We start from the raw sequence: 9,203 nt of genomic DNA on the forward strand, positions 1-9,203 counted from the left end.
TATCCTAATGGAGGTAAGGAAAGACATCCAAGAACTCAGGAATGAATTCAGGTCAGAGATCCAATTGTTGAAGAACACGATGGAGGGTATTAAAAGCAGGTTGGATACGGTGGAGGAGACAATAAATGAAACAGAAACTAGAGAAGAAGAATACAAAGCAGCTGAGGCACAGAGAGAAAAAAGGATCTCTAAAAATGAAAGAATATTGAGATAACTGTGTGATCAATTCAAGCGGAACAATATTTGCATTATAGAGATACCAGAAGAAGAGAGAGAGAAAGGGATAGAAAGTGTCTTTGAGGAGGTAGTTGCTGAAAACTTCCCCAATCTGGGGAAGGAGATAGTCTCTCAGGCCATGGAGATCCACAGATCTCCCAACACAAGGGACCCAAGGAATACAACACCAAGACACATAGTAATTAAAATGGGAAAGGTCAAGGATAAGGACAGACTATTAAAAGCAGCCAGAGACAGAAATAAGATCACATACAAAGGAAAGCCCATCAGGCTAACATCAGACTTCTCAGCAGAAACCTTACAGGCCAGAAGGGAGTGGCATGATGTGTTTAATGCCATAAAGCCCCAACTTCTGTGGGACGCAGCAAAAGCAGTCTTAAGAGGAAAGTATATACCAATCCAGGCATATTTAAAGAAGGAAGAACAAACCCAAATGAATAGTCTAACATCACAATTATCAAAATTGGAAAAAGAAGAACAAATGAGGCCTAAGGTCAGCAGAAGGAGGGACATAATAAACATCAGAGAAGAAATAAATAAAATTTAGAAGGATAAAACAATAGAAAAAATCAATGAAACCAAGAGCTGGTTCTTTGAGAAAATAAACAAAATAGATAAGCCTCTAGCCAGACTTATTAAGAGAAAAAGAGAATCAACACACATCAACAGAATCAGAAATGAGAAAGGAAACATCACGACGGACCCCACAGAAATACAAAGAATTATTAGAGACTACTATGAAAACCTATATGCTAAGAAGTTGGAAAACCTAGAAGAAATGGACAACTTCCTAGAAAAATACAACCTTCCAAGACTGACCAAGGAAGGAACACAAAATCTAAACAAACCAATTTCCAGCAATAAAATTGAAGTGGTAATCAGAAAAACTACCCAAGAACAAAACCGCTGGGCCAGATGGATTTACCTCGGAATTTTATCAGACATACAGAGAAGATATAATACCCAATCTCCTTAAAGTTTTCCAAAAAATAGAAGAGGAGGGAATACTCCCAAACTCATTCTATGAAGCCAACATCACCCTAATACCAAAACCAGGCAAAGACCCCACCAAAAGAGAAAACTACAGACCAATATCCCTGATGAACGTAGATGCAAAAATACTCAACAAAATATTAGCAAACCGAATTCAAAAATATATCAAAAGGATCATACACCATGACCAAGTGGAATTCATCCCAGGGATGCAAGGATGGTACAACATTCGAAAATCCATCAACATCATCCACCATATCAACAAAAAGAAAGACAAAAACCACATGATCATCTCCATAGATGCTGAAAAAGCATTCGACAAAATTCAACATCCATTCATGATAAAAACTCTCAGCAAAATGGGTATAGAGGGCAGGTACCTCAACATAATAAAGGCCATATATGACTAACCTACAGCCAACATCATACTGAACAGCAAGAAGCTGAAAGCTTTTCCTCTGAGATCAGGAACAAGACAGGGATGCCCACTCTCCCCACTGTTATTTAACATAGTACTGGAAGTCCTAGCCTTGGCAATTAGACAAAACAAAGAAATACAAGGAATCCAGATTGGTAAAGAAGAAGTCAAACTGTCACTATTTGCAGATGACATGATATTGTACATAAAAAACCCTAAAGACTCCACTCCAAAACTACTAGAACTGATATTGGAATACAGCAAAGTTGCAGGATACAAAATTAATACACAGAAATCTGTGGCTTTCCTATACACTAACAATGAGCTAATAGAAAGAGAAATCAGGAAAACAATTCCATTCACAATTGCATCAAAAAGAATAAAATACCTAGGAATAAACCTAACCAAGGAAGTGAAAGACCTATACCCTGAAAACTACAAGACACTCTTAAGAGAAGTTAAAGAGGACACTAACAAATGGAAACTCATCCCATGCTCTTGGCTAGGAAGAATTAATATTGTCAAAATGGCCATCCTGACCAAAGCAATATACAGATTTGATGCAATCCCTATAAAATTACCAACAACATTCTTCAACGAACTGGAACAAATAGTTTTAAAATTCATATGGAACCAAAAAAGACCCCGAATAGCCAAAGCAATCCTGAAAAGGAAGAACAAAGCAAGGGGCATCTTGCTTCCCAACTTCAAGCTCTACTACAAAGCCGCAGTAATCAAGACAATTTTGTACTGGCACAAGAACAGAGCCACAGACCAGTGGAATGGAATAGAGAGTCCACATATTAACCCAAACATATATGGTCAATTAATATTCGATAAAGGAGCCATGGACATACAATGGGGAAATGACAGTTTCTTCAACAGATGGTGCTGGCAAAACTGGACAGCTACATGTAAGAGAATGAAACTGGATCACTGTCTAACCCCATACACAAAAGTAAATTTGAAATGGATCAAAGACCTGAATGTAAGTCATGAAACCATAAAACTCTTAGAAAAAAACATAGGCAAAAATCTCTTGGACATAAACATGAGTGACTTCTTCATGAACATATCTCCCCAGGCAAGGAAAACAAAAGCAAAAATGAAAAGTGGGACTATATCAAGCTGAAAAGCTTCTTTACAGCAAAGGACACCATCAATAGAACAAAAGGGTACCCTATAGTATGGGAGAATATATTCATAAATGACAGATCCGATAAAGGCTTAACATCCAAAATATATAAAGAGCTCATGTACCTCAACAAACAGAAAGCAAATAATCCAATTAAAAAATGGGCAGAGGAGCTGAACAGACACTTCTCCAAAGAAGAAATTCAGATGGCCAACAGACACATGAAAAGATGCTCTACATCACTAGTTATCAGAGAAATGCAAATTAAAACCACAATGAGATATCACCTCACACCAGTAAGGATGGCTACCATCCAAAAGACAAACAACAACAAATGTTGGCAAGGTTGTGGAGAAAGGGGAACCCTCCTACACTGCTGGTGGGAATGGAGGTACATCAAAATGCTCCAAATAGACTTACCATTTGACCCAGGAATTCCACTTCTAGGAATTTACCCTAAGGATGCAGCACTCCAGTTTGAAAAAGACAAATGCACCCCTGTGTTTATCGCAGCACTATTTACAATAGCCAAGAAACGGAAGCAACCTAAGTGTCCATCAGTAGATGAATGGGTAAAGAAGATGTGGTACATATACACAATGGAATATTATTCAGCCATAAGAAGAAAACAAATCCTACAATTTGCAACAACATGGATGGAGCTGGAGGGTATTATGCTCAGTGAAATAAGCCAAGCAGAGAAAGACAAATACCAAATGATTTCACTCATCTGTGGAGTATAAGAAAAAAAAAACCTGAAGGAACAAAACAGCAGCAGAATCACGGAACCCAAGTATGGACTAATAGTTACCAAAGGGAAAGAGACTGGGGAGAATGGGAGGGTAGGGAGGGATAAGGGCAGGGAAGAAGAAAGGGGGTATTATGATTAGCATGTATAATATGGAGGGTGGGGGAAAGGGGAGGGCTGTGCAACACAGAGAAGACAAGTAGTGATTCTACAACACCTTAATATGCTGATGGACAGTGACTGTAATGGGGTTTGTGGGGGGACTTGGGGTAGGGGAGAGCCTAGTAACCATAATGTTTTTCATGTAATTGTAGATTAATGATAACAAAATAATAATAAAATTTTAAAAAATTTAGTTTGTTATCTTCCCCCCCAAAAAAAAAATAGTCACTGAGAATTTTTAAATTTTGGAGGGATCAGGTACAGAGAAAGATAAAGTTTCAATTCATAAAGTTTCAATTCTGCTTATAAAGGCAGTTATTTACTAAACTGTTGTCAGCTTAAGAGAAAAAGCTTAAAACACTTTATCAACAACATTTGAAACAAAAAGCCACAAAATCATCTTCCTTAGTTTACTTAATCCTATGTAACTAATACCTGTTCTGCTGAAATTTAGTTTTTTACTAGTTTAGGAGTAATAAAACAGTGAGTATAGATGACAAAAGACTTACCCCCACTGGACATTGGATATTTCTGTAACACAAAACATACAGTAACAAAGTTTAGCATCATTCCTTTTGACAGTGCTTCTAGGTAAATATATATCAGATAAATAAGCTAAATTAGCCAAATATTTTTCCCGATGAGGAGAAAAAAATTCTTCTGACATGTTCTAGGGGCTCTCTGGAAAATATCAGAGTTAACTAGAGGTAAAAGCACTTTTTTGAATTTGATTTTGGAAAGTTGTCAAAAGAAAGTTTCTTTGGCATTTGCTTAAATAGGACTATAGGTTGCCATAAAGAAATACTTATCCATTTAACTAGAATGACAATAAAAGATTTTAAAGGCAAATACAGAAGGTTACACAGGTATTAGCAAAGTTTAACATTTAGTCTTTTGATATTAGAATCTCATTTTCTTAAATACTCAGACAATTCATTGAGATTTTAAGCATGAGAAACTATTTTGATAAAACAATTAGAAAGCCTTTTGCAATCTTTCAACATTAAGAGCAGACTAACAGTTTAAGAAAACTTTGTCTTTTTAACTGAAAACAAAATTCTAATTTTGCTGTGTATTTGATATCAAGACTCGCTTTAATTTCACATAGCATGACTACATCAATTTTTCTACAAGCTTTCTACAACTTTTTCTTTACATTCAGTGTTCTCTCCCTTTAAATAAATAGCTGTACTTTAGAACATTTACCTTCTTTTACCCTCAGCAAAACAAATTTCCGTTCTTTATACTTTCTCTTATTAAAACACACATCTTTAGCATACAGAAATATTTTCCTTATTATATTAAGTAGTTTTCATTAGAACTTAAAACCATTATTTTAACCTTCAGTGAACACTGAAAAATAGGCCACTGTAAACTGTTACACTAGCATTCTTCAGATTGATACATCTATGAACGTATATTATCATTTTTGGAAATGTGCCTTAGAGCACAATTTCTCATTAGGCAAACTTTAAGAATTTTGGTTACCACAAAAATTCTCAGGCTGTTTGCATATATATATATATATATATATACACTGTTATACATTAATACAGTATTATTAAGATGTTTATTTGCTACACTTGTTTACTTATTTTTACCAACCATGCTAGATCACTTACAAAACTTTTACCAAACATTAGACAAAGTCAAGCTTTTCTTTAAGCATCTTCTTGAAATGTTTAACAGATAACATCAACTTAAATGACTTTAAGTAAATTTGGCAGCTGATAACTATAAGGACGTATCTGTTTCAGTTAAACTTAAATTAGCATTAATGCTTAATATTTTTTATTAGATTTTCTGGAAGTTTTAGAATGCCCAATTTTCACAAGCACTTGTTTTTATATCAATTTTTATTAATACCATCCAGAGGTAGGAAAATATTTCTTATTTACACACTTAGACACACAAACATACAAATTGAGACATAACAACTACAGTTAGCAACACTTTTCATATAAAAACATATACACAGACAGACAAACTGATAGAAAGATTTGAGTTTCTGATATTTAATTGCTTTCTTTCTTTTTAGCTTCTTGTTCATGGCTTCCAGAACCGGAGGGTGGGAGGAGTGTGTTCCGGTGGGGGAAGAGGGCGGTGAAGGCGGAAGGAGAGGGGGAGGGGGTGGTGCAGCCACTGGAAGAGGAGAGGAGCAGGACAATGGCATGGTTGAGAATGTAGGACTTTAAGATGGCAGCAACACGGGGGAGGACAAAGAACTTAAAGATGGTGGCGGAGAGGGGTGGGGGTAGCGAGCTGAGAGAGGTGGGAGACCAAGGTCCTCTGGCAGATCTGAAAAGGAAGAAGGACTGGGCAGAGTAAGAGGCTGACAATCTTTAACTGGAGATCAGGCTAGGAGGACCTGAGTCGTTGAACACTTAACATAAAGGTCTGGGTGGGAGCACAAAGTCCAAAAAGCCTGCACATATGGGATTTCACCCTACTGTCTGCTCCTGTGGCAATAATCAGTTAAGTCGGTGAGGAGGCCAAAATCAAAAGTTCCCTCAGGGGGCCAGCGAGATTGATTGTCCAAGGGATACTGAGGCCCAGCCTCAGAGCAAAGAAAGACTAGCTTCTATTTGCGAACTTCCTGCGACAAATATAGAGTAGCCAAATTAGAAATGAGACACCGCAGTGGGGTCTGAGCCTCTGCTTTTGAGGGCTGGTTCCCCATGTCTGCGTCACTCCCCAACTGATCCTGCTGAAAGGAGCGCTCAGCGTCCAAAGCGCGTCAAGTCAGGGGAGACATCCTGGGAGCCTGGGTGAAGGACGTCTCCCACACCACAGGACCAGGGGTGGGCCGGATGCCCTCAGAGGGTGGGCCAGATGCCCAGGGGCTGAATGCCCCAACCTGGACATAGCTACGATTTCAGACAGACCAGATAAAAATGGGTTAGGAAGGGAAACAGACTGGGGGAAACTGAGGGACTCAGTGGAATATAGTCCATGCAGCGGAGAGCAGGCTGAGGTCCCAGGTCGGGGAAGGAGGGAGCAGGGCCGCCGGTGGCCGGTCAGAGCCCCAAACTCACGCTCCTTCCCGGGATTTCGGCACCAAATGTAAGATAAATTCTAGCCAAAATAAGCGGGCGAAGAGAGGCAACAAAGAGCCAGGCAATTTATTTGAACACAATTCCTGGGTGATGTTCCCCAGTCTGGCTAGTTACAGGCTGGGGAAGTTGTGTGTAACCAGATAGGTGGGGAGTTTTTATAAGCAAAGGGAGGGGAGGGGGAAGTGGGCCGTGCCAGGGGTATGTGGGGAATTTTTTATTGGCTCAGGGTGGGGTGATGGACAGCCAGACGTGTCCTCCTTCTAGATGGAGGGGGTCTGCATCCGGGGTTTGTTGGCACATCACGGGACTGGAATCCAGGCAGAGCTGTTCGCTCCTTCCCCATAAGGCACAGAGCCACTTGGTGCTGTCTCTGCTCTGCCTGCATCGTCCTCGCCCTTCTCCCTCCAGTGCCTCCAGCCTTACAATTAGTACCAGAAAAACTTAGAAATTATGTCATAGAACTCTAGGAAGACATAGAAATAAAGGGGAAATCATTATAGAAATGAATGTTAACTAGAAGGACCTCAAAACAAAGAAGCACAACAGTAATGCCATAACAAAAGGAAGATATTTTGTAATTAAAACAGAAGAAGGAAAAGTAACAAAAAATAATTTTTAAAAAAGCAATAAATAGAAAAGATAGGCAAAGAATATCTAACATAGGAATAATGGGAGTTCCTGAAGGCTCTGGACTCTTCATCTTAAAGCACCACTCTCTCCCAAAAAGGTACAGAGATGTGGGAACTACTTTTTGTTCTCAAATTGTCCTAACACTTTTAAATAAGCCATCATTTTCCTGAAGTTTTCATTTCAAAAGCTTTGTTTATTGTATACTCTTGGGCATCTTATAGTCTGAAAATTATCAGGGAGTTGTGGTAATCCTTCTATTTCCTGTAATCTGTTTAATGTCAAATTCAGTCCATTAAAGAGAAAAGGACTCTGACTCTTGATAAAATGTGTTTAGCCATTTCCAAGGGCAAAATAAGACATTTATTTTGAAAGGAAATTCCTTGGACATCCAAAGTCTTTTGTGCAACAGTACTTTGATAAATCAAGCAAAAAATAAATTCAAAACACATGGAATACCTTTACCAGGGGTGTGTGGAAAACACACTACTAGTATAAATCTAAGTCTTCTTTTTTTTTTTCTTAAAAAACTTTAATTCCTTTAATTCCCATTTTTTTTTAATGATTCCTGGTTGATCTAACAATTCTTCCACCAGGGACTCAAAGATCTCTGTAACATGAAACCATTCCACACTATTTATGCTATTTTATTTTCTCTATTAAAACTGTTTTGTTCATCTTCATCTATACCATGTGCCCATCAGAGAAGTTTGCTAAATGGTAGGCACTCAATTATTATTCAATGAATTCGGGGAACAGATAAAGTATTGCCAGGTCATAACTCTATTAAGTCTTCTTTTTTTTTAACCAAACTCCAAGTCTTGGGGAAGAACTTGAAAGGTTCAGCAATTTGAAAATAGGCTCAACCTCCTCCTTCCTTTGATGCAACCTTTCTGGAGTCAGGCTGCACCTTTTGTTGGCTGTTTGGTGGGGCCTCCCTCTGCTGCCTGTTCCTTGGGGGTCAGATTTCAAAGGGAAGAGCAATGAAGAAGGAGATCCTTGAGGGAAAATCCATATAGTACAAGCAAATTATGCAATGTAGGCCTCAGAAATGGCTTTTTGTCCTTTTAAACTGCCCTAGGTTGATTTACCCTTCTGCTGATGACACAGAGACAGTAAAATGAAATCTAGGGGTGAAGGTAAAGCTACTTGGTGCCTCATCTCCAAGTATGTATGATAAAGAGGCAGGATCAAAGTTTTCACATGAATACTGTTAAGTCCAGGGAGAGGAAATCCTGGGGCAAAACACCTCTAAAAACCAAAATCAGTCAAAGGGAGAAATAAAGTTTAAAACCTGTTTATTGCTTACAAACTGCAGTCCAGGGCTGTCTGTCTCTTCTGCTCCAGAAGCCAGCCAGCAAGCAAGCAAGCCCCTTCCCCTCCCCCCACTTTAAACTCTCAGGTTCAGCATGCTCTTGGTTGCCCAGGTAATTACCCATTGACATGGAGATGAACTTCTCTCCACCCCTGAGGATTTGCAAATGCATTAAAGCCAGGCAAGATACTCTGGAAATGTTACAATTTTATCCACAATACTTAAGTGCCTGGGAGGTAAGTGTAGGTAAAGAGTCCAACAAATGCATATTTGAACCCTGTTTCTGGTTTAATAGCAGGTTAATGTGAGCTAGTAATTTTGTAGTGCTTGAGTTTCCTCAACTATAAGAGGGATAATTGTCTACACTGTTCTTTCTGGCTATTTAACTTAATTGAGCCCCATTACCCATCTTTCAAACAATGTGATAGTCATTAATACTGTTTACTGAGTATTTCCAGCTCTTTCTAAGCATATAATAGAATTACACTTCATGGCCCTCTGTCAAGTTAGGT

This window comes from Manis pentadactyla, chromosome 4, assembly GCF_030020395.1.
Source record: "Manis pentadactyla isolate mManPen7 chromosome 4, mManPen7.hap1, whole genome shotgun sequence".
NCBI classification, from domain to species: Eukaryota; Metazoa; Chordata; class Mammalia; order Pholidota; family Manidae; genus Manis; species Manis pentadactyla.